We start from the raw sequence: 26,371 nt of genomic DNA, 5'->3' as shown, positions 1-26,371 counted from the left end.
CGGTTGCTGCTTCTACCCTCCTTGCTTAGTTGTGCGGGAGGGTTCTGGGTATCTTTGACACACAATACAGGATTCTTCAGCCTGGTTTCTTGGTCTTACGCTTTCTAATCTCGAGGGCTCTTGAAAGTAATGGTTTATTGTTGGAAAGGTCACAGGAATTTCCCTCGTTGCGATCCCCAACTGTTTTGCCGTCTTTCTCCTCTCGTTCATCTGCCTTCTTGAAACTGCTGCTCCCTCGTGTGCTTTGCCTCGCTCAGAGTGTGCTTTCATGCTCCTCCTTTTATCTGTGTGGGAAAGCAGCTTAATGGAAGTCAGGTGTGAGTAATGGTAAGTAATTGCCTGACCTCTCCTGACCTTTGTATTGGGACACGTCGGGTATACTGCGTGGATGTTAGTCTGTTTTCTCCCAGAGCAGGCTGTCTGTGTTACAATGTTCATGTTGGAAAGGGGGGGAGTAAAGTTACTACGTATCCTATCTGATAGGATGGGGTAAAGGTGTTACAGGGAAGGGTATACCGTGTCTCGCCATCTGGCGTCCCACTCCCCGAAGATCCCTCACCCAGGTGATCCTCCCACACTGGTCCACCCCCAGGAACTAGATCCAAAAGCGATGGCCATGTCCTGGCCACCTGGATGACAGATCCCTGGGGACTAGTGGGTGAGACACCTTCTGGTTTATCACAATTCCCACTCCTGCTATGAGTAATCAGCAGACTCAGACAGTGTCACTGCCAGATGATACTCATCGCTCCGGCGTGGCCGTGACAAATCTGGTTTCTAGACCAGCTACCTCTGTCGGCGGTTCCGTCCATCAAGCTGTCACTACTTCTGGACCTTCTGTCCATAGAGCGAGGAGCGATTCTGCACCAAGACCCAGCGTTGCTGAACCTTAGGGACTGGCTCCTGCAGCACTAGAGTTTTGACATTATATGTTACCTGCAGAGTGTAAGGACATCCAGCTAAGGCCAGGGCCTCTTCAACATTGACTTGCTACGGCCATAAGTGGAGGCGTTTTGCTATGTGGTGCCGGGCTCAGAAGATTAGCCCTATGCGTGGCACAGCCCTGCAGCTCCTACCATACCTGCTTTCCTTGGCCATGGCTGGGCTGGCTCATGCCTCTATCAAGGTGCCCCTGGCCTTGCATTCCGTTACACCAGGGCTCCGGGTAGGCCTGTTCTGTGGTTGCACAGACTCATAAAAGAGTTCCTCAAAGGACTATTCAGAACTTTTCCACCGGTGAAGGCTCCTGCCCATGCTTTGGAGATCAATGTGGTTTTGAATAAGTACATGGGGGCTCCCTTTGAGCCGATGCATCAGGCCCTGCTGAAGTTTCTATCCTGGAAGACAGTGTTCCTTGTGGCGATCATCTCAGCCATGCAGGTCAGGCAATACAGGCCCTGTCGTGCAAGTAGCCGTACTTGTCCTCCACGCTTCAAAAATTGTACTGCGCATACACCCTACCTTTATGCCAAAGGTGCCGTCGGAGTTCCACCTCAATAAGCCTTCAGTGTTGCCTGTCTTCTTCCCAAATCCGTCGTCGCCAGCATTGCACGTGCCTTAAGGTTTTACGTGGCACTCGCAAAGAGCTTTCAGGAGACTTCTCAGCGGTTCATCAATTTTTGGCTTGTGAATCAAGGGAAAGGTCTTGTCAAAGGTTTCCATCTCCAGGAGGCTCTCCAGCTGCATCATGCACTGTCATCGACTAGCTAGCAGGCTGCTGCTGGGCCGGCCGAGAGCCCACTCCACCAGAGCCATCGCAGCAACAATGTCGTTTCTCTCTGGTGAGCCCCTGCTCGACATCTGCAGGGCTGCTACGTGGAGGTCTAAACACACCTTCACGAGGTTCTACTGCTTCATCAGGGATTCCAGGCAGGAATCCTGGGTTGGCCAAGCAGTGCAACGCATCCTGTTAACTTGAGGTGAGTCTGATCCAGGGGTAAGTGTTTATTGCTTCTGTTGAGCCTTGCCACCTCCCATGGTTGTGTATATTTACTGCTGTGTAATTGTTATTCATGAGCATGTGAATCCATGCCAGACCATATGCTGGAGAAGTTACTTACCTGTAGCTATTGTTCTCCAGCATGGGTCTGCCATGAATTGACATGCAAATCCTCCCTCCTTCCCCTCTGTTGCTCTTCTTGGCTTATACTGCCACTTTATGTGCTTACCAAATCTGAAGATCGACACAAAGTTGTACTTTTCGCGTTGTGGTTACTCGTCTGCCAGGAAAGCTTTCTACTTCCCAAAGCATTTACCTTCCCCGGTTCACTCTCCTGCCAGGAAGGGTTTCACTTTACACAATTTGTTCCATTCCCTGTTTACTCTCCTGCCAGGAATGGTTTCTATGACAGTTATTGTTCCTTTGATTGTGTCAATGGGGTTCCAGGTTCTCCCAAATGGACATCTCATGCATGGAGAATTGTTCTCCTGTGCTCCTATATCTTTTCTCAGAGTCTCTTGGGTAATGTTAATGCGGGTTCCAGGCTTCACCAAACTGACATCTCATGCGCAGAGATCGTCTTCAATCTCTTTTGGCTTTTGGCCATGTGGACTCCAAGTTTCCCCAAACTGACATCTCATGCGTGGAGAACAGTACCCCTTTAGCCCTTCTGTTCTACTTGGTATAAGTTAAATTTGTTTCCCCAAGTGTCTTTCAGCCTTCCCACTTGTCCCGGGCTCCCCAGGTTCTTACAGTTGTTTCACCGGGTGAAAGTGTGGCTGTAATGGAGCACCATTACCAGGCCGATTGCCTTGGTTGCCAAGAGTCTCTCATGGCTCTCACCTGGCCTCTTGAGTTGCTGCCAATGGAACATCTGTCATTCCTCCAGTCCATGTCTGGTTCGGTCTGGCAGCCGCTACGTTCCACTGGAGTTTCTCTCCTCTGGATTCGACGGCCCAGGCGAGTCCCTGTGAGCATTTTTCTCCAGAGGATCTGTTTCAGCGTGTGTTTTTGGCTCCACGTCTTCTGTGATTCTCTGCTTCTGCTTCTCATGTCAGGCTGCGTCCGCCTCCGCCTCTCCTGCCACACTTCAGTGCACAAAATGCACTATTTTTAAATCTCCCTCACAGCTGATACTTATTAGAACAACTACCCTGCACCTTTGGCTTGCACTCATTCTTGTTTCACATTAACTCTTCTCTCCTCCTCCTCGTCCCAGTATCTATCTATCTATCTATCTATCTATCTATCTATCTATCTATCTATCTATCTATCTATCTATCTATCTATCTATCTATCTATCTATCTTTGTTTTTGTATAGAGCTGAATCACCCAAAGGGCCTCAGAGCGATCACAGGGACGAACAGAACGATTAAAGAAATGGAGAAATGGCAGGATATAAGTTTTCCATGAAGAAAGCGCAGAGAGTAAGATGTTACTCTGTTCCCTCGTCAAACAGCCCGGTCTTAAGTTGCCTTTTGAACGTGTTAATGGATCCACAATTTTTTTAGGAGAGAAATTAAATTGACTCTGCCAACATTTTTTAGAAGTTGACTGGGTCGGAACAAGTCCTGATTATTGTTGGAACGCAAATTTCTCCTAATGGGAGCTTTCTTTATTTTGACAGAAAGGTAGTTGGCGCGGCACCAGCTAGACATTTGAAGACAAGCACTCTGCCTTTAAATTTAATTCTTTTTCCAACTGGAAGCCAGTGAAGATTCCTGCTCTCAGTTGAGATCTTGGAGTGTCGGTTCAGCCCATTTACCGCCCTAACCGCTCCATTCTGGATAGTTTGCATTTTTCTTACATTGGAATTTGAGGTGCCCATTAGTAGACTATTGCAGCAGTCTAATTTAGAGTTTATTATAGCACCAGCAATTATGGCAAGATTGGGCTTGGATAGATATGGGCGTATTTGCCAGAGAAGATTGGAGAAAAAGGCACACGTAGATGTGAGATATGAGGCATGCCTTTTAAAAAAGATAGATGAGAATCCAGAAAGATACCCAGCGTTTTTACACAGTCAGATACCATGATGTTGTTATTATTGATTTTAAAGCTTTGATATTTATCCTCTAGTTTTTTTAGTCTCTGAGTGCCAACTATCATTAGTTCTGTTTTGGCCTTGTTAAGGGCCAGCGAGTTAGATGCCATCCATTTTTGTATGGCGGAGAACACCTCTCTTACTCTATGTGCGTCCTTTTCATAGTCTCCTGACATTGTAAACACCAGCTGGGTGTCATCGGCATAGTTCATAAACCTGACACCCAGCGTTCGTAGCATGTCGCATAATAGCTATGAGAAAATGATAGAGTAGGGGCAATAAGCAGGACCCCTGCGGGACACCACATATTGGCAGGGTGTTTAGAGAAGTAAAGTTCTCCTTGATGACTGCCACCAATCTGGGGCCCAGGAAGGATTTGAACCAGTCTGCTGCAGCATGTGAGCATCTAACGACTGTTATGAGTCTTTCGGCAAGGAGCTCATGAATGATCAAGTAAAACACTGAGGAGAGGTCTAGCAAAAGGAGTAGGGCTGAGTTCTCTTTTCGATGATGTAAGCAATATTAGTCTGGAGATCTAAAAGAGCCGTCTCAGGGCCATGATTGGCACGAAGACCAGATTGTTCATCCGCAAGAATGTTATTTTTTTCCAGGAATTGCTGATATTGTTGATATGCAATCTTATCTATTATCTTTAATAAGAACGGTACATTAGTGATGGGTCTAAAATGTCCAAGCATTGAGGGATCAAGGTTGTCTTTTTTCATAAGCGGCGTAATCCACGCCTCCTTAATATTACTTGGATCATAAGATTCATCGAAGGATTGGTTCACAAAGTGGTCGACCCAGGGGGCCAGAGTCTTGGCAAAGTCCTTGAAGAGCTTGGCCGGAGAGACATCTCCATTACATGAGGAGGGCTTCAGTTTGTGAATGATTTCAAGAACCTCCGATTCCAATACCCTTTCAAAGGTGAAGGCTTCAGGAGGAATTTGGGCGCAATGAACCACCGGCTCTGGTGTCAAAGTATTATTAGTAAGGGTCTTTAGTTGTTCTCTGAAGGCCTGTTGGTGTTTTGCAGTTTTACTAGTGAAGCCATCATGAATTGCTTGACACCAGGCATTGCTTTCTTGTTCCTGGCTGGGGCATTTTTTAATTCCTGTAAAATGGTGAATATTTCTTTGGAGTGGGATTTTGTTTGATGGATTCTTTCATTGAAATGTTTGGCTTTGGCATTGAAGATTATTCTTTTATAGAGTTTTACAGCCTGTTTGTAGCTCTCCATGGTTTCGACTGACAGAGCTTTTCTCCAGAGTTGTTCTGCTTTTCGTTTGGTTCGTCTAGCAGCCAGAATATCCTCTGAGAACCATTTATTTTGGTTCGTAGATTTATTTAATTTGGCTAGTTTAAGAGGGGCTAGAGTATCAAACGCAGAGTTGTTGGTTGTCCTTAATAAATAGGTAAACTCATGAAGGGAGGAGTGCTTCTGTAGTGAGGGAAGAAGTGGCACTACTAGCTTCTTAAATGCAACATGAGTCACATGTTTTGATTACGCCAGGTTTTAAGAGGTTAGTTCTTATTTGACAGGGGTATCAGTGATAATTGAGTCAGGCATTCAAAATTAACAAGATTGTGATCGAACCAGACGCATTCAACTATAGAAGAGATTTTTATTTCCTGGTTTTTAGTCACAATCCAGTCCAATATGTTGCCGCCATTGTGGGTTGCAGCTTGGACCTGTTGTTGGAACCCGATGGACTCTAAGTACATTCTTAGATCCTTCGTCTATAGCGTTATTATACCAGTGATTAAAGTCATCAAGGACAACAAAAGAGGTGGTGTCCTTGGATAGGTTACTATAGTTGCCCATAATTGTTCCTCAAACAAGGGGGTAGTTATTGGGGGACGATATACTAGCAGTAGGCTAATAGAGGATACAGGGTTTATATTAAGTTTTACCATTAGGGCCTCGTAATTTTCCAGGTTGGGGCAATTAGTTGTATGAAGCTTCAAAGCATGCTTGAAGACAATAGCTACCCCCCCCCCCCCTCCTTCCTCTCGAATAGTCCACCTTGGGCATCATGGGAAGTGAAGTCCATAATGTTTTCACCTCTTTTAAGGCGATATTGCTTCAATTGTAGGTTGCACTGAGATGTTATGTACATATTAGCAGTTACATTACTGAATACGCCATCACTATTTCAGGAAGATTTGAAAGATTTGAAGGATCTATGAGGATTGAGACTGTTTCTTGGATTGAGTCTTTGGATTGTCCCTGGATTCATGAACTAGTGGAACTGTGTTGCTGATTTTGAGTTTCCTGGGTGACGGCTTTTGGATTTCCTTTGGATTTGCTACTTTGGAACTGAACTTTCCTTCTTGGGCATTTTCTTCTACCGCCACCTTAGGAAAGTTTGTTCAGGAGCTGTTATTGGTTAATCTAGAGCTTGGAAAGAAGGGACAGGGGGAGGGTCTAGGTCTGGGCACCCTGGCAGATTGTTGTTTTTTCTAGTTATTGCAGGCTTCCGGATAGAGGTTGGGTTAGTCCTCTCTATCGCCTTTTCGGGGCACCCTGTTGTCATCCGAGTGGTTGTTACTCAGGAGCATTTGGGTGGTCAGAAAAGTCTGTTTGTGCCACGTTTGTATTTTGAAAAACAGGTGAGCCCCCATTCATGACCTTATCGCAGTCTCCAGTTAACAGTTCATAACAATCATTCAATTAAAAATCAGTGAAAGAAACAAATTGTCAAAAGTAAAATAATCTTTGTTCCTTTACATTTTTGCACTCTAATCAGAGCAAAATCTACAAAGTATTGTGACAAATCTGTGGATGCCGTCTTGTCTCCCATAGGGGGAGATGTTTCCCATGGGGCCAGGGTGTGACTTCCACATTAGAATAATCCCCCTGGGGGTGGTGCACACAGGGAGGATCACTTGACAAAGGAAGCCCCTTATGGGATTAAGGACGACCATCCCCTGAGAACACGGTATACCTCCACTTTGTTACACCCTCCCTCTTTGCCAAAGCTAACCCCTCCTTCCCCCGTTCTAACCAGTGCCAATATATTTTATTGTAAAGTCAGCAAACCTAATACAGTGAAGAGGACTAAGGCACAAGATAATCAAACTTGCTTTCTATACATTGTTAATGCAAGTACTGGGAAGAAGAAGATGACTACGAGTAGGAAGATTACTCCAGGGAACCGTTGTGAGCGGTCTAGTTCCCCGGCGTACCCGATTGGACCAAAGCAATACAAAATAGAGGAGGGAAACCAGGTGAAAGAGATCAATCCTCCTGCGAGAAACTGCCACGTACGCCAAAGTGACTACCGCAGAACGGTAGAGAAGAACATTGTGCAAGGAGGAGGGAGAAGGACCGTGCATAGTCCAGGACGTGAAGACTACGTGGCTCACTGTACAAACAACCCTGTGGGAATCACCAAATAACAGGAGCTGCCGTACGGAGAAGAGGCATCCCGAGAAACAAGCAGAAGTCTGCAAAGCTGTGACTGATGAGTCAAGGCCCACAAACACTAACGGAGCCTCGCGTTGACGTCCTGCTGTTCAGAAGACGCTGTTATAAATCTAAAGGTGTCTCCCTAGCTAGTGCCCGGGGATCTGCCATCCAGGTGGCCAAGACACTGCCATCACTATTGGATCCAGTTCTTGGGGGTGGACCAGTGAGGGAGGATCACCTGGATGGGGGTTCCTCGGGGAGTGGGACACCGACAGGTGAGTCGCAGTATCCCCCATCTTTTAACACCTTTTCCCCATCCTACCACATAGGACATTCAAAACCACTGCCTCTTGCCCCTTTTCACGAAAGCATTCCCACGACATACCAGAGAAAGGACTAACACCAGAGCCGTTTACCTGACATCTCCCAATACAAGGGTCGGGCAAAGTCAGGCAATTGATCAGAATCACACACACAGGACGGCCCTTTCCCTTTGCCACAGGGATAAAAGGTGGAGCAAGAGAGCACAGTACAAGCAACACAGACCGACGACGAGACAGTTACCCAGGCCCAGCAGTTCAAGAGGAGAAGAAAGGCAGTGAATATCAAGAGGCTGACAAGGAGAGACATGCCCTTGCCCTTTTCGACGCAGACCAATGAAACCTCCACAGAGGGAATCGTAAGTCTGAGGACAGCAGCCCAAGTGTGCTGCAACAGATGTCAACCATACACAGATCGTGTCAACGCTGATAAGCAGGAGCAAGGGAAATCTTGCTATCGTGGTAACGGCCTTGACTCCAGTTACTAGGAAAGCCAAGCGGTTCATCACAGCCAGTGAGTCCAGAAGAGAGCTGATAAGAGCCGGGCTGTTGTGAATGAAAGATGCAAAGTGGCAAGTGGAACCAAGTTCAGAAAACTGTAAAAATGTTGAAGGGAGACCAGCTGCAGAGGGAACTGGCACCACATGGGTGCTAACTTGAAAGACCCTGGTCGATCCCCGTTTGAATGAAACTACAGATACCAGAAGGCCGTAGGAGAGCCTCCAAAATAGGTCAAAGTGGTCATAGAAGATGTCAAGCAAAATACCCATACAGACGAAACCCTTTGACCTAAGAACCGAGAGAAAGCAAGGGAAATGAATCCTGCAAACATTGAAAACTAATGTGAATGTGAAGTTGGCAAGAGTGAACCTGGAAGAGGGATGCTGACTAGAAGTGGGCAGGTCTAAAGTCCCAAGAAACAGTGTGTTGACAAGTATGAACCTGGTCGAGGGATTAAGAATTGTGAAGGAAGGAAAGCCACAAGTGAACCCAGTGGAGGGAGGCTAAAAAATAAAAATGAAAAACAGGTCCGCGCCCGGCAGAGGGGGACACAGGGGTGAAAAATCCTCACCCTAAGTGAAACCAGGAAACAGACTTTTATTGTGCTGAAGGAACATTTTGTTTTGTTATTTGAATACGCCAGGCTCTAGAAGGCAAGAGACACAAGACTTGGCCAACAACGGCTTTGAGAGCTGCAAGTGGAAATGTCGTCTCATGCTGGAGAAGCTCAAGAGTGTGCTGTCCTCAAAGATCCCACTTTACCCCATGCTCAAAATGTGGGAAAGGGAGTCCCAGGCAACCGCATCCTGACATATTATTTGTGAACACTGCTTTCTTTTCTTGACAACTATCCCACACCCATTTTTGTATAAATTGTAAGGTTTGACCATAGGTTTCTTAGTATAGGACGTTTTTTTTTAATTTGACACAACGCCACTAGGACTGCCTTATTTTCATTTGATGGCTGACACTTGCTCCCATCTTAGTTTTAGGTTCAGATTAGTAGTTTTTCCACCCTGCACACAGTTTAATAAACACCCTTCAACTGCGATCATTTTTGTCTTTCTTTACTGTTGCCACCATGAGTTTCTTAAAGTGCGAACCACGCACAAAAGTATGCGGGCAGTCCGAGAGAGACTAGAGGTCTGGGAAAGCTGGGGAACGAGCATGAAGAGCACAATGAGAGGGTCTGAGTCAAGAAAGAGACATATGCTTGGCAGGAGAGTAAATCATGCTGTTGTGATAACTGTGAGAAACCTAGATGTGTCTCACCTACTAGTCCCCGGGGATCTGTCATCCAAGTGGCCAGGACACAGCCATCACTATTGGATCCAGTTCCTGGGGGTGGACCAGTGACTGAGGATCAACTGGATGAGAGTCTGGGAGTCCTCAGAGAGTGGGACACTGATGGGTGAGACGTGGTATCCACCTTCTTTCAACACTTTTTCCCCATCCTATCAGATAGGACATTCAAAATCACTGCACCCCACTTTTCCGACAAAAACACATTTGCATGACACACCAGAGCACAGACTATCTCCAGAGCCGTTTACCTAACATGTCCTAATACAAGGGTCAGGCAATTGATCAGAGTTACACACACCTGACGGCCCTTTCCCTTCCCAACAGGGATAAAAGGTGGAGCAAGAGAGCACAGTATGAGCAAGACAGACCGCACGATGAGACAGCTATCCAGACCCGGCAGTTCAAGAGGAGGAGAAAGGTGACAAGTATCAAGAGACTGACGAGAGACGCGACCTTGCCCTTTTTAACACTATTGGCATTTCAGTATAACAATCCCACAAATTCCCCTCTACCCTCCCCAAACCCTAAATACCAATCCCTCCACATACATTAAAGTAATTGATCAAACAATCCAACCGATTCCCACTCCCACTCCCCCCCATCTCCCCTCCCACTTTCCAGTGTCCAATCTAATTCCTTCTTTCTCCATTGGTCGTAAGTCATTGTCCTTTGCCAGATTATTTAGCAGTTGGGACCAATGGACCGTCACCTCCCTATTCTGCTGCATTTATCCCACACCAGCCCCGACTGTAACTGTGCCGTCACAAAGTATTTTTAATAATTCGGGCGGCCCATTCCCTCTACCTCTCTAGTTCTTCGCAGCGTTTGTAAGGACACCCTTCTCCTGCCTGCATCCTGCAGCAGTTCCCTAATCTTAACATCCAGCATTTTAAAGAACACTTTCTTTGCCACATGCAGTATATTCGTGAAAAAGTAGAGCAACTGCGGGAGGATCACCATTTTACATAACGCCACCCTGCCCATCAATGAAAGGGGTAAAACCTTCCAGAACTGGATGCAGTCGCCTATTTTGGATAATGCCCTCCCTGTATTATGCACAAACGTGTCCACTACCTCATGAAACACCCTCACCCCCAAGTACCGAAATGACTCCTTCTCCCACTTTATCAGAAGCTCTGGCAGTTCCTCCTGCGGGTGTTCCCGTAGCCCCCCCAGTGGAAACAAAACTGACTTCTCCAGATTTATACGGCACCCCGACATGTACCTAAGGTTCCGTAGTATTTCCAAGAGGTCTGGAAGATATGTCTTGGGGTCCCCTACATATAACAACAAATCGTCTGCATAGAATGACACAATATCCCTCTGTCCTCCCACCTCGATTCCAGCCTCCGCCATTTCCTGCCGTAAGAATGCCGCCAGCGGTTCCAAGGCTGATGCAAACAGAATTGGAGAGGCAGTGCACCCCTGCCTTGTCCCCCTTCCCAACTCCCATGTCCCAGACACCCAATTGTTAGTTCTCACCATTGCTAGCGGTTTAGTGTACAACAAGGCCAACCACCTACAAATGTTCTCCCCAAACCCAAATTCCCGCAGCACCTGAAACAACTACTTCCATTCTAGGGAATCTAACGCCTTCATAGCGTCAAATGACGCTATCGCCATGTCCTACCTTTGTAACTTCACCTGGTGTATCACGTGATGCAACCGGGAGATATTACCTGACGTACTCCTACCCCCTATAAACCCACATTGGTCATGGTGTATCAAACTGGGTGCAACCGTCGCCAGCCTAGCAGCTAGGATCTTCCCCAGGATTTTCCCATCTACGTTTAATAACAAGATGGGCCAATATGCTGTGCAGTCCCTCTGATCTTTGCCCTCTTTTAGGATTACCATAATAACCACCTCCCTCATTGATTCTTGGAGGCACCCATCTCTGGAATGCCTCCTCATAAACCTTCTGAAGTTGCGGGATCAGGAGGTCGGCAAACTCCACATAAAACTCCACCGGGAGTCCGTCGCTACCTGGCGCTGTACCCCTCCTCATAGTGCTGATCACCCAACGGATGTCCCCCTCTCCTATCGGGGCCTCTAGTTCCTCCCGACGGTCCTCCCCCAGCCTCGGCAGCCGCAGCACCTCCATGAGATCATCCACCTCCACGTCTACATATCCCCCCCTAACTCGTGTATAGCTCCTTATAGTATGTTACGAAAGCCTCATTAATCTCCTTCTGAGTCCCGACTACCTCCCCGGCACTGGACCGAAGCTGGGTTGACTCGACTCGGACTTTCCCTGCTAACTAACACAGCCAGGAGTTTGCCCGCCTTATCCCCTTCCCCATGGAGACTGACATCCCACCTGTTGTTATCAAAGTGTGAGAGTTCCGACAGGGTCCTCTGATGGAGCTCCAGCCCACACCAGGGCCTCTCCCAGCTGTACGCCCCCCCGCTGCCTCTTTATCCAGTTCCACAACCTGAGCCTCTGTCCGCTGTAACGTCTCTAGAAGACGTTTCTGCATCCCTACTGTCATGGCCAAGCACATCCCTCTCATAGTCGCCTTGAAGGCCTCCCATAGCACTCCCCTAGTTTCCACCGTGCCCTCGTTCAACTCAAAGTACGACCTGATCCCCTCTCTGAGTTCCTTCACAAACGCCCCGTCTCGCAACACCTCCCTCTGCATCCGCCACAACCGCCACGGAGGATTCTCACTGGCCCACACAGCGTCTTCACAAAGGGGAGTGATCTGATAAAATGCACCTGGGGTACATCATCTCTCCAAAATAGTGACAATACTCCCTTCCCGTTACCATATAATCTAGGCGTGAATACAAACCGTGCACACTCGAGTGACAGGAGTAGCCTCTTTCCTCCCCATGTTTCTCCCGCCACACTTCCACCAAATCTAATTCCCGCATTACCTCCCATAGCGACACCGCCATGTGCCTTTTAGGCACCCCTCTGGTTCCCCACCCATCGAACCGCTCATCCAAGTGGCAATTAAAATCTCCCCCCATATTATCATTTCCCCTCTATAAGCCCCCATCATGCGCAACACTGAGGGGAAATACTCTTTACCATCCACATTTGGCGCGTACGAGTTAACCAAACATATTGACCTATGCTCCCACAAACAGTGCGCAAGAACCGTTCTACCCTCCCCATCCTTCATCACCTGCTTCACCTTCAATGGCGCCCCCCTTGCCACCCATATAAGAACACCCCTCGCCTGGGTTGAGTACGTTGTGCCACTTATCTGTCCTCCCCACAACTTCTCCAACCTCTCCAACACCTCTGCATTTGCATGTGTCTCCTGTAGGAGGGCCACTTGTATCCCTTGCCTTTTCAAAAACTCCCCCACCCTCCTCCTCTTCTGGTAATACCAAAGCCCTCGGACATTCCATGTCCCAATTTTTAAACTTCCTAGTTTACCCATCCGATATATTGGAGCTTTCTCTCACATTGACCCTTCCCCTGTTCAGCCTCCCCATCATCTGTATCCATTTCCAACCCCACCGTCACCACACCTCTTTTCCCTGCTGTGCTAGATCTCACTCCCACTAATCTTATCCAACTCCCCCCCTCCTGCAGCGGACCCCAACTTGGTGCTATCATCCCAAACCCTCCCCCCTTCCTCCTCCCTCCCCCCTTCCTTCTCCTGCCTCCCCTCTCCCCGCTGGCTCCCCCATCCCTCCCCCCCTCTCCCTCCCCGCCATCCCCCCTATACCGTGGTAACCCCAGCCCCCTGAACTCCACTCCCTTCCTCCTTCCTCCTCCATAACCGCAGACCCACTGAACTACTCAGCCCCCCTTCCTCACCTCCCTTGGGGTTGGTAGTCAATAGCGTCGCTTAAGTTAGGGGCTTCACCATCTGTCTCATGCCGCCCCACCAATATGTTGCCCCCCTTCTTCTCCTATACCCCCGCTGGGTTCTCAACTGATTTCCCGCTGGGCATTACCCACACTCTTCTGCCTCCTGACCCGCCCTCATCTTAGGACCCTCCGGCAAAGGATCTGCGTGATGTTGCCTCACGTCCAACCATTCCCCTACCTCTCTAAGACATGTGAAAAGCCATGATTTCCCCCCCAACAACACTTTCAACTTAGCCGGGAAAAACATCATGTATTTTAAATTGAGTTCCCTTAGACGGCTTCGCACTGCATCAAAGGATCTCCTCTGACGCTGCACCTCAAGCGTGAAGTCCTGGAAGACCCTCAACTTTGCGCTACCGTTCACATAATGGCCCTGCCTGCGAGCATCCTGTAGAATGGCATCCCAATCCTGGAAGTTCATGATTTTAGACACTAGTACTCTCGGCGGTGCACCCGGCAGCAGGGACCTCCCCGGGACCCTATATGGCTTCTCCACAGTGAAGATATTTGACAGGCCCTTAATCACCAGGACTTTCAGATTCAGATTTTCCACAAAAAGCTCCACACTAGGCCCCTCCTCTCTCTCCGGGACGCCGATCAGACGGAAGTTACAGCGCCTGGAGCGTCATTCGGCATCTTCAGCTATAACTTCCAGTGTTCGGGTAGCCCCCATCAGGCCCGCCACCTGATTCTTCAACTTCTGGACATTATCCTCCACCGTACTGACCCTTTGCTCCACCTCTGTGACCCTCTCACACACTTTGCGGAGGTCCGCCCTCACCAGAGAGACATCCACTCCCACCTCTTTGATGCTCTCCTGGAGGGTATCTTTGGAGACTTGTATCGCCTCCATCAGCGCATCTAGGGTCACAGAATTTCTTTCCTCTCCTGGGTGTCTCTCCCAGTCGATCTGGACCCTCCTGCCTCTGGGATCTGTCCTCAGCCTCTGTGTATTTTTCCATACGCTGCTGATTCTTGCCCATATTAGAACAGCTCTTGTTATCTCGCCACCAGGTGTGAGTTCTGCAATTTTGTCCTCAGCTGGCACTCCCGTGCCCAAAATCTCCTATCTCGTCTGTATCTTCCAGCAGGGCCCCCCTTCTTCGCAGCAGGCATCTCCGTGCACCAAGTTCCCAGCACCAGCCCTATTCCTCAGCCAAGGATGTGTGGCCCCCACGTCTCTCGTATTCAGCACATTCACCAGTTCCAGAGGAGCGCCCCACCCCTGGGGTCCCCCTAGGCCCACCGTGTACAGCGATCTCCGCGAGTAGCTGGTCGTATCGAGCTGACTACTCCGCCACTTCAGCCCCCATGGGTCACTCCCCTCCTCTGTGCAGCCGGTGAGCGGCCAGTACTACACGTCTCCCAAGACATCATTTCCACTACCCCGGGTCACCGCCGTATCATCCACCTTCCAGACAACCCGGAAGGAAGCAGGCGGACCCCAAGGGCCCTCCAACAAGGGGGAGTTAAGATCCACACCCCCTACCTTCCACCTTGGTGGCTTCTCCCCCTAGCTCCCCCACTGCCTCCAGAGGCACACTCCAAATGTTCTGCTGGGGGGGCCACCCCTCCACTCTCCCTCTCCACAGGTGAAGAAAAAGTATCTCTCAGAGTCCCGGTGGTCTCTTATCAAGTCCAGCCACTGCCGCCCCCCAGGGCCCCACCTCCCTCACAGGTCAGCGTCAAGGCTGAGCACCATGCGTAGCCTCTAGCCGCCCTGGAGTGGGCCGACACCTCCGCGCGAGCCCTGCAGTACGGGGCTCCCGCTTTACTCCTTCTTCCAAGGATGCAGCCCCACCAACCACCACTCCAGCAGCTGCATGTGTAGGGCCGCGGTCCAGGCTCCGGCACCTCGGTCCCAACTGTCTTCCTCGCAGCACAGCTCTATCGGTCTGCTCCGGCAGATCCGACCTCAGACTCACACCCGTCCGCTCCCGGCAGCGCCTCCTCCTGCAGTAGTCCACACAAGCCACTCCGCACCGCTCCCCTTGCCACGGAGCTCGGCTCCCAGCTGCGTCTCCTCTCACTGTAATCTACGCGAGCCGCTCCGCACCGCTCCCCTTGCCACGGAGCTCGGCTCCCAGCTGCGTCTCCTCTCACTGTAATCTACGCGAGCCGCTCCGCACCGCTCCCCTTGCCACGGAGCTCGGCTCCCAGCTGCGTCTCCTCTCACTGTAATCTACGCGAGCCGCTCCGCACCGCTCCCCTTGCCACGGAGCTCGGCTCCCAGCTGCGTCTCCTCTCACTGTAATCTACGCGAGCCGCTCCGCACCGCTCCCCTTGCCACGGAGCTCGGCTCCCAGCTGCGTCTCCTCTCACTGTAATCTACGCGAGCCGCTCCGCGCCGCTCCCCTTGCCACGGAGCTCGGCTCCCAGCTGCGTCTCCTCTCACTGTAATCTACGCGAGCCGCTCCGCGCCGCTCCCCTTGCCACGGGGCTCGGCTCCCAGCTGCGTCTCCTCTCACTGTAATCTACGCGAGCCGCTCCGCGCCGCTCCGCTTGCCACGGAGCTCCGCTCCCAAGTGCGTCTCCTCTCACTGTAATCTACGCGAGCCGCTCCGCGCCGCTCCCCTTGCCACGGAGCTCGGCTCCCAGCTGCGTCTCCTCTCACTGTAATCTACGCGAGCCGCTCCGCGCCGCTCCCCTTGCCACGGAGCTCGGCTCCCAGCTGCGTCTCCTCTCACTGTAATCTACGCGAGCCGCTCCGCGCCGCTCCCCTTGCCACGGAGCTCGGCTCCCAGCTGCGTCTCCTCTCACTGTAATCTACGCGAGCCGCTCCGCACCGCTCCCCTTGCCACGGAGCTCGGCTCCCAGCTGCGTCTCCTCTCACTGTAATCTACGCGAGCCGCTCCGCACCGCTCCCCTTGCCACGGAGCTCGGCTCCCAGCTGCGTCTCCTCTCACTGTAATCTACGCGAGCCGCTCCGCACCGCTCCCCTTGCCACGGAGCTCGGCTCCCAGCTGCGTCTCCTCTCACTGTAATCTACGCGAGCCGCTCCGCACCGCTCCCCTTGCCACGGAGCTCGGCTCCCAGCTGCGTCTCCTCTCACTGTAATCTACGCGAGCCGCTCCGCACCGCTCCCCTTGCCACGGAGCTCGGCTCCCAGCTGCGTCTCCTCTCACTGTAATCTACGCGAGCCGCTCCGCACCGCTCCCCTTGCCACGGAGCTCGGCTCCCAGCTGCGTCTCCTCTCACTGTAATCTACGCGAGCCGCTCTGTGCCGCTCTCTATGAGGCGGAGCCCAGTTCTCAGCAGCGGCTCATCCCGCTGCTGTCCACGCAAGCCATTTTGCCTCGCACCCTGCAAAGTAGAGTCCAGTTCTCCACCCCCGCCATATGCAATCGACCCTATTAGTTATATAAGTACATGCTCTCTGTAGGGGCTTGAACCTTAGAATGACCTCCTTATACATCCAGATGCAGTGAGCCCTACTAGTTATATAAGTGCATGCTTTCTTTAGGGACTGACGCCCTGACCTCATCATATGCACATATGCAGTGAGCCCTACTAGTTATATAAGTGCATGCTTTCTTTAGGGACTGACGCCCTGACCTCATCATACCTACATATGCAGTGAGCCCTACTAGTTATATAAGTGCATGCTTTCTTTAGGGACTGACGCCCCTGACCTCATTATATGTACATATGCAGTGAGCCCTACTAGTTATATAAGTGCATGCTTTCTTTAGGGACTGACGGCCCTGACCTCATCATATGTACATATGCACTGAGCCCTACTAGTTATATAAGTGCATGCTTTCTTTAGGGACTGACGCCCCTGACCTCATCATATGTACATATGCACTGAGCCCTACTAGTTATATAAGTGCATGCTTTCTTTAGGGAGTGACGCCCCTGACCTCATCATATGCACATATGCACTGAGCCCTACTAGTTATATAAGTGCATGCTTTCTTTAGGGACTGACACACCCGACCTCATCATATGCACATATGCAGTGAGCCCTACTAGTTATATAAGTGCATGCTTTCTTTAGGGGCTGATGCCCTGACCTCATCATATGCACATATGCAGTGAGCCCTACTAGTTATATAAGTGCATGCTTTCTTTAGGGAGTGACGCCCCTGACCTCATCATATGCACATATGCACTGAGCCCTACTAGTTATATAAGTGCATGCTTTCTTTAGGGACTGACGCCCCTGACCTCATCATATGCACATATGCACTGAGCCCTACTAGTTATATAAGTGCATGCTTTCTTTAGGGACTGACGGCCCTGACCTCATCATATGCACATATGCAGTGTGCCCTACTAGTTATATAAGTGCATGCTTTCTTTAGGGACTGACACCCCTGACCTCATCATATTCACATATGCAGTGAGCCCTACTAGTTATATAAGTGCATGCTTTCTTTAGGGACTGACGCTCCTGACCTCATCATATGTACATATGCACTGAGCCCTACTCGTTATATAAGTGCATGCTTTCTTTAGGGACTGACGCTCCTGACCTCATCATATGTACATATGCACTGAGCCCTACTCGTTATATAAGTGCATGCTTTCTTTAGGGACTGACGCTCCTGACCTCATCATATGTACATATGCACTGAGCCCTACTCGTTATATAAGTGCATGCTTTCTTTAGGGAGTGACGCCCCTGACCTCATCATATGCACATATGCACTGAGCCCTACTAGTTATATAAGTGCATGCTTTCTTTAGGGACTGACGCCCCTGACCTCATCATATGCACATATGCACTGAGCCCTACTAGTTATATAAGTGCATGCTTTCTTTAGGGACTGACGGCCCTGACCTCATCATATGCACATATGCAGTGTGCCCTACTAGTTATATAAGTGCATGCTTTCTTTAGGGACTGACACCCCTGACCTCATCATATGTACATATGCAGTGAGCCCTACTAGTTATATAAGTGCATGCTTTCTTTAGGGACTGACGCTCCTGACCTCATCATATGTACATATGCACTGAGCCCTACTCGTTATATAAGTGCATGCTTTCTTTAGGGAGTGACGCCCCTGACCTCATCATATGCACATATGCACTGAGCCCTACTAGTTATATAAGTGCATGCTTTCTTTAGGGACTGACACCCCTGACCTCATCATATGCACATATGCACTGAGCCCTACTAGTTATATAAGTGCATGCTTTCTTTAGGGACTGACGGCCCTGACCTCATCATATGCACATATGCAGTGTGCCCTACTAGTTATATAAGTGCATGCTTTCTTTAGGGACTGACACCCCTGACCTCATCATATGTACATATGCAGTGAGCCCTACTAGTTATATAAGTGCATGCTTTCTTTAGGGGCTGATGCCCCTGACCTCATTATATGTACATATGCAGTGAGCCCTACTAGTTATATAAGTGCATGCTTTCTTTAGGGACTGACGCTCCTGACCTCATCATATGCACATATGCAGTGAGCCCTACTAGTTATATAAGTGCATGCTTTCTTTAGGGACTGACGCCCTGACCTCATCATATGCACATATGCAGTGAGCCCTACTAGTTATATAAGTGCATGCTTTCTTTAGGGACTGACGCCCTGACCTCATCATACGTACATATGCAGTGAGCCCTACTAGTTATATAAGTGCATGCTTTCTTTAGGGACTGACGCCCCTGACCTCATCATATGCACATATGCAGTGAGCCCTACTAGTTATATAAGTGCATGCTTTCTTTAGGGACTGACACCCCTGACCTCATCATATGCACATATGCAGTGAGCCCTACTAGTTATATAAGTGCATGCTTTCTTTAGGGACTGGCGCCCCCGTCATCATCATATGCACATATGCAGTGAGCCCTACTAGTTATATAAGTGCATGCTTTCTTTAGGGACTGACGCCCCTGACCTCATCATATGCACATATGCAGTGAGCCCTACTAGTTATATAAGTGCATGCTTTCTTTAGGGGCTGATGCCCTGACCTCATCATATGCACATATGCAGTGAGCCCTACTAGTTATATAAGTGCATGCTTTCTTTAGGGACTGGCGCCCCCGTCATCATCATATGCACATATGCACTGAGCCCTACTAGTTATATAGGTGCATGTTTTCTTTAGGGGCTGATGCCCTGACCTCATCATATGCACATATGCAGTGAGCCCTACTAGTTATATAAGTGCATGCTTTCTTTAGGGACTGGCGCCCCCGTCATCATCATATGCACATATGCACTGAGCCCTACTAGTTGTATAAGTGCATGCTTTCTTTAGGGGCTGATGCCCTGACCTCATCATATGCACATATGCAGTGAGCCCTACTAGTTATATAAGTGCATGCTTTCTTTAGGAACTGACACACCTGACCTCATCATATGCACATATGCAGTGAGCCCTACTAGTTATATAAGTGCATGCTTTCTTTAGGGACTGACACACCTGACCTCATCATATGCACATATGCAGTGAGCCCTACTAGTTATATAAGTGCATGCTTTCTTTAGGGACTGACGCCCCTGACCTCATCATATGTACATATTCCATGAGCTCTACTAGTTATATAAGTGCATGCTTTCTTTAGGGACTGACACACCTGACCTCATCATATGCACATATGCAGTGAGCCCTACTAGTTATATAAGTGCATGCTTTCTTTAGGGACTGACGCCCCTGACCTCATCATATGTACATATTCCATGAGCTCTACTAGTTATATAAGTGCATGCTTTCTTTAGGGACTGACACACCTGACCTCATCATATGCACATATGCAGTGAGCCCTACTAGTTATATAAGTACATGCTCTCTTTAGGGTCTGACACCGCTGACCTCATCATATGCACATATTCCATGAGCTCTACTAGTTATATAAGTGCATGCTTTCTTTAGGGACTGACGCCCCTGACCTCATCATATTCACATATGCACTGAGCCCTACTAGTTATATAAGTGCATGCTTTCTTTAGGGACTGACGCCCCTGACCTCATCATATTCACATATGCAGTGAGCCCTACTAGTTATATAAGTGCATGCTTTCTTTAGGGACTGACGCCCCTGACCTCATCATATTCACATATGCAGTGAGCCCTACTAGTTATATAAGTGCATGCTTTCTTTAGGGACTGACACCCCTGACCTCATCATATTCACATATGCACTGAGCCCTACTAGTTATATAAGTGCATGCTTTCTTTAGGGACTGACGCCCCTGACCTCATCATATTCACATATGCAGTGAGCCCTACTAGTTATATAAGTGCATGCTTTCTTTAGGGACTGACGCCCCTGACCTCATCATATTCACATATGCAGTGAGCCCTACTAGTTATATAAGTGCATGCTTTCTTTAGGGACTGATGCCCCTGACCTCATCATATTCACATATGCACTGAGCCCTACTAGTTATATAAGTGTGTGCTTTCTTTAGGGACTGACGCCCCTGACCTCATCATATGTACATATGCAGTGAGCTCTACTAGTTATATAAGTGCATGCTTTCTTTAGGGACTGACGCCCCTGACCTCATCATATTCACATATGCAGTGAGCCCTACTAGTTATATAAGTGCATGCTTTCTTTAGGGACTGACGCCCCTGACCTCATCATATGCACATATTCCATGAGCTCTACTAGTTATATAAGCGCATGCTTTCTTTAGGGACTGACGCCCTGACCTCATCATACGTACATATGCAGTGAGCCCTACTAGTTATATAAGTGCATGCTTTCTTTAGGGACTGACGCCCCTGACCTCATCATATTCACATATGCAGTGAGCCCTACTAGTTATATAAGTGCATGCTTTCTTTAGGGACTGACGCCCCTGACCTCATCATATTCACATATGCTCTGAGCCCTACTAGTTATATAAGTGCATGCTCTCTTTAGGGACTGTCGGCCCTGACCTCATCATATGTACATATGCAGTGAGCTCTACTAGTTATATAAGTGCATGCTTTCTTTAGGGACTGACGCCCCTGACCTCATCATATTCACATATGCAGTGAGCCCTACTAGTTATATAAGTGCATGCTTTCTTTAGGGACTGACGCCCCTGACCTCATCATATGCACATATTCCATGAGCTCTACTAGTTATATAAGCGCATGCTTTCTTTAGGGACTGACGCTCCTGACCTCATCATATGCACATATGCAGTGAGCCCTACTAGTTATATAAGTGCATGCTTTCTTTAGGGACTGACACACCTGACCTCATATGCACATATGCAGTGAGCCCTACTAGTTATATAAGTGCATGCTTTCTTTAGGGACTGAAGCCCCTGACCTCATCATATGCACATATTCCATGAGCTCTACTAGTTATATAAGTGCATGCTTTCTTTAGGGTCTGACACCGCTGACCTCATCATATGCACAAATGCAGTGAGCCCTACTAGTTATATAAGTGCATGCTTTCTTTAGGGTCTGACACCACTGACCTCATCATATGCACATATGAAGTGAGCCCTACTAGTTATATAAGTGCATGCTTTCTTTAGGGACTGACACCCCTGACCTCATCATATGCACATATGCAGTGAGCCCTACTAGTTATATAAGTGCATGCTTTCTTTAGGGACTGACGCCCCTGACCTCATCATATGTACATATGCAGTGAGCCCTACTAGTTATATAAGTGCATGCTTTCTTTAGGGACTGGCGCCCCCGTCATCATCATATGCACATATGCACTGAGCCCTACTAGTTATATAAGTGCATACTTTCTTTAGGGACTGACGCCCCTGACCTCATCATATGCACATATGCAGTGAGCCCTACTAGTTATATAAGTGCATGCTTTCTTTAGGGTCTGACACCGCTGACCTCATCATATGCACATATGCAGTGAGCCCTACTAGTTATATAAGTGCATGCTTTCTTTAGGGTCTGACACCGCTGACCTCATCATATGCACATATGCAGTGAGCCCTACTAGTTATATAAGTGCATGCTTTCTTTAGGGACTGGCGCCCCCGTCATCATCATATGCACATATGCAGTGAGCCCTACTGGTTATATAAGTGCATGCTTTATTTAGGGGCTCACACCTTAGAATGACCTCATATATCCATATGCAATGAGTCCTACAAGTCATATAAGTGCATGCTTTCTTTAGGGACTGACGCCCCTGACCTCATCATATTCACATATGCACTGAGCCCTACTAGTTATATAAGTGCATGCTTTCTTTAGGGACTGACGCCCCTGACCTCATCATATTCACATATGCAGTGAGCCCTACTAGTTATATAAGTGCATGCTTTCTTTAGGGACTGACACACCTGACCTCATCATATTCACATATGCACTGAGCCCTACTAGTTATATAAGTGCATGCTTTCTTTAGGGACTGACGCCCCTGACCTCATCATATTCACATATGCAGTGAGCCCTACTAGTTATATAAGTGCATGCTTTCTTTAGGGACTGACGGCCCTGACCTCATCATATGTACATATGCAGTGAGCCCTACTAGTTATATAAGTGCATGCTTTCTTTAGGGACTGACGCCCCTGACCTCATCATATGCACATATGCAGTGAGCCCTACTAGTTATATAAGTGCATGCTTTCTTTAGGGACTGACGCCCCTGACCTCATCATATTCACATATGCAGTGAGCCCTACTAGTTATATAAGTGCATGCTTTCTTTAGGGACTGACGCTCCTGACCTCATCATATGCACATATGCACTGAGCCCTACTAGTTATATAAGTGCATGCTTTCTTTAGGGACTGACACACCTGACCTCATCATATTCACATATGCACTGAGCCCTACTAGTTATATAAGTGCATGCTTTCTTTAGGGACTGACGCCCCTGACCTCATCATATTCACATATGCAGTGAGCCCTACTAGTTATATAAGTGCATGCTTTCTTTAGGGACTGACGCCCCTGACCTCATCATATTCACATATGCACTGAGCCCTACTAGTTATATAAGTGCATGCTTTCTTTAGGGACTGACGCCCCTGACCTCATCATATTCACATATGCAGTGAGCCCTACTAGTTATATAAGTGCATGCTTTCTTTAGGGACTGACGCTCCTGACCTCATCATATGCACATATGCACTGAGCCCTACTAGTTATATAAGTGCATGCTTTCTTTAGGGACTGACACACCTGACCTCATCATATGCACATATGCAGTGAGCCCTACTAGTTATATAAGTGCATGCTTTCTTTAGGGACTGACGGCCCTGACCTCATCATATGTACATATGCAGTGAGCCCTACTAGTTATATAAGTGCATGCTTTCTTTAGGGACTGACGCCCCTGACCTCATCATATTCACATATGCACTGAGCCCTACTAGTTATATAAGTGCATGCTTTCTTTAGGGACTGACGCCCCTGACCTCATCATATTCACATATGCAGTGAGCCCTACTAGTTATATAAGTGCATGCTTTCTTTAGGGACTGACGCTCCTGACCTCATCATATGCACATATGCACTGAGCCCTACTAGTTATATAAGTGCATGCTTTCTTTAGGGACTGACACACCTGACCTCATCATATGCACATATGCAGTGAGCCCTACTAGTTATATAAGTGCATGCTTTCTTTAGGGACTGACGGCCCTGACCTCATCATATGTACATATGCAGTGAGCCCTACTAGTTATATAAGTGCATGCTTTCTTTAGGGACTGACGCCCCTGACCTCATCATATGCACATATGCAGTGAGCCCTACTAGTTATATAAGTGCATGCTTTCTTTAGGGACTGACGCCCCTGACCTCATCATATTCACATATGCACTGAGCCCTACTAGTTATATAAGTGCATGCTTTCTTTAGGGACTGACACACCTGACCTCATCATATGCACATATGCAGTGAGCCCTACTAGTTATATAAGTGCATGCTTTCTTTAGGGACTGACGGCCCTGACCTCATCATATGCACATATGCAGTGAGCCCTACTAGTTATATAAGTGCATGCTTTCTTTAGGGACTGACGCCCTGACCTCATCATATGCACATATGCAGTGAGCCCTACTAGTTATATAAGTGCATGCTTTCTTTAGGGACTGACGCCCCTGACCTCATTATATGTACATATGCAGTGAGCCCTACTAGTTATATAAGTGCATGCTTTCTTTAGGGACTGACGCCCTGACCTCATCATATGCACATATGCAGTGAGCCCTACTAGTTATATAAGTGCATGCTTTCTTTAGGGACTGACGCCCTGACCTCATCATATGCACATATGCAGTGAGCCCTACTAGTTATATAAGTGCATGCTTTCTTTAGGGGCTGATGCCCCTGACCTCATCATATGCACATATGCAGTGTGCCCTACTAGTTATATAAGTGCATGCTTTCTTTAGGGACTGACACACCTGACCTCATCATATGCACATATGCAGTGAGCCCTACTAGTTATATAAGTGCATGCTTTCTTTAGGGACTGACGGCCCTGACCTCATCATATGTACATATGCAGTGAGCCCTACTAGTTATATAAGTGCATGCTTTCTTTAGGGACTGACGCCCTGACCTCATCATATGCACATATGCAGTGAGCCCTACTAGTTATATAAGTGCATGCTTTCTTTAGGGACTGACGCCCCTGACCTCATTATATGTACATATGCAGTGAGCCCTACTAGTTATATAAGTGCATGCTTTCTTTAGGGACTGACGCCCTGACCTCATCATATGCACATATGCAGTGAGCCCTACTAGTTATATAAGTGCATGCTTTCTTTAGGGACTGACGCCCCTGACCTCATCATATGCACATATGCAGTGAGCCCTACTAGTTATATAAGTGCATGCTTTCTTTAGGGACTGACGCCCTGACCTCATCATATGCACATATGCAGTGAGCCCTACTAGTTATATAAGTGCATGCTTTCTTTAGGGACTGACGCCCTGACCTCATCATATGCACATATGCAGTGAGCCCTACTAGTTATATAAGTGCATGCTTTCTTTAGGGACTGACACACCTGACCTCATCATATGCACATATGCACTGAGCCCTACTAGTTATATAAGTGCATGCTTTCTTTAGGGACTGACGCCCCTGACCTCATCATATGCACATATGCACTGAGCCCTACTAGTTATATAAGTGCATGCTTTCTTTAGGGACTGACACCGCTGACCTCATCATATGTACATATGCAGTGAGCCCTACTAGTTATATAAGTGCATGCTTTCTTTAGGGACTGACGCCCTGACCTCATCATATGCACATATGCAGTGAGCCCTACTAGTTATATAAGTGCATGCTTTCTTTAGGGACTGACACCCCTGACCTCATCATATGCACATATGCAGTGAGCCCTACTAGTTATATAAGTGCATGCTTTCTTTAGGGGCTGACGCCCCTGACCTCATTATATGTACATATGCAGTGAGCCCTACTAGTTATATAAGTGCATGCTTTCTTTAGGGACTGACACCCCTGACCTCATCATATGCACATATGCAGTGAGCCCTACTAGTTATATAAGTGCATGCTTTCTTTAGGGACTGGCGCCCCCGTCATCATCATATGCACATATGCAGTGAGCCCTACTAGTTATATAAGTGCATGCTTTCTTTAGGGACTGACACCCCTGACCTCATCATATGCACATATGCACTGAGCCCTACTAGTTATATAAGTGCATGCTTTCTTTAGGGACTGACGCCCCTGACTTCATCATATGCACATATGCACTGAGCCCTACTAGTTATATAAGTGCATGCTTTCTTTAGGGACTGACGCCCCTGACCTCATCATATTCACATATGCACTGAGCCCTACTAGTTATATAAGTGCATGCTTTCTTTAGGGACTGACACACCTGACCTCATCATATGCACATATGCAGTGAGCCCTACTAGTTATATAAGTGCATGCTTTCTTTAGGGACTGACACACCTGACCTCATCATATGCACATATGCAGTGAGCCCTACTAGTTATATAAGTGCATGCTTTCTTTAGGGACTGACGCCCTGACCTCATCATATGCACATATGCAGTGAGCCCTACTAGTTATATAAGTGCATGCTTTCTTTAGGGACTGACGGCCCTGACCTCATCATA

Source organism: Ambystoma mexicanum, chromosome 4p (assembly GCF_040938575.1).
Source record: "Ambystoma mexicanum isolate Mex_15411 chromosome 4p, UKY_AmexF1_1, whole genome shotgun sequence".
Lineage (NCBI taxonomy): Eukaryota > Metazoa > Chordata > Amphibia > Caudata > Ambystomatidae > Ambystoma > Ambystoma mexicanum.
Note: the sequence above shows the minus strand (reverse complement) of the source record.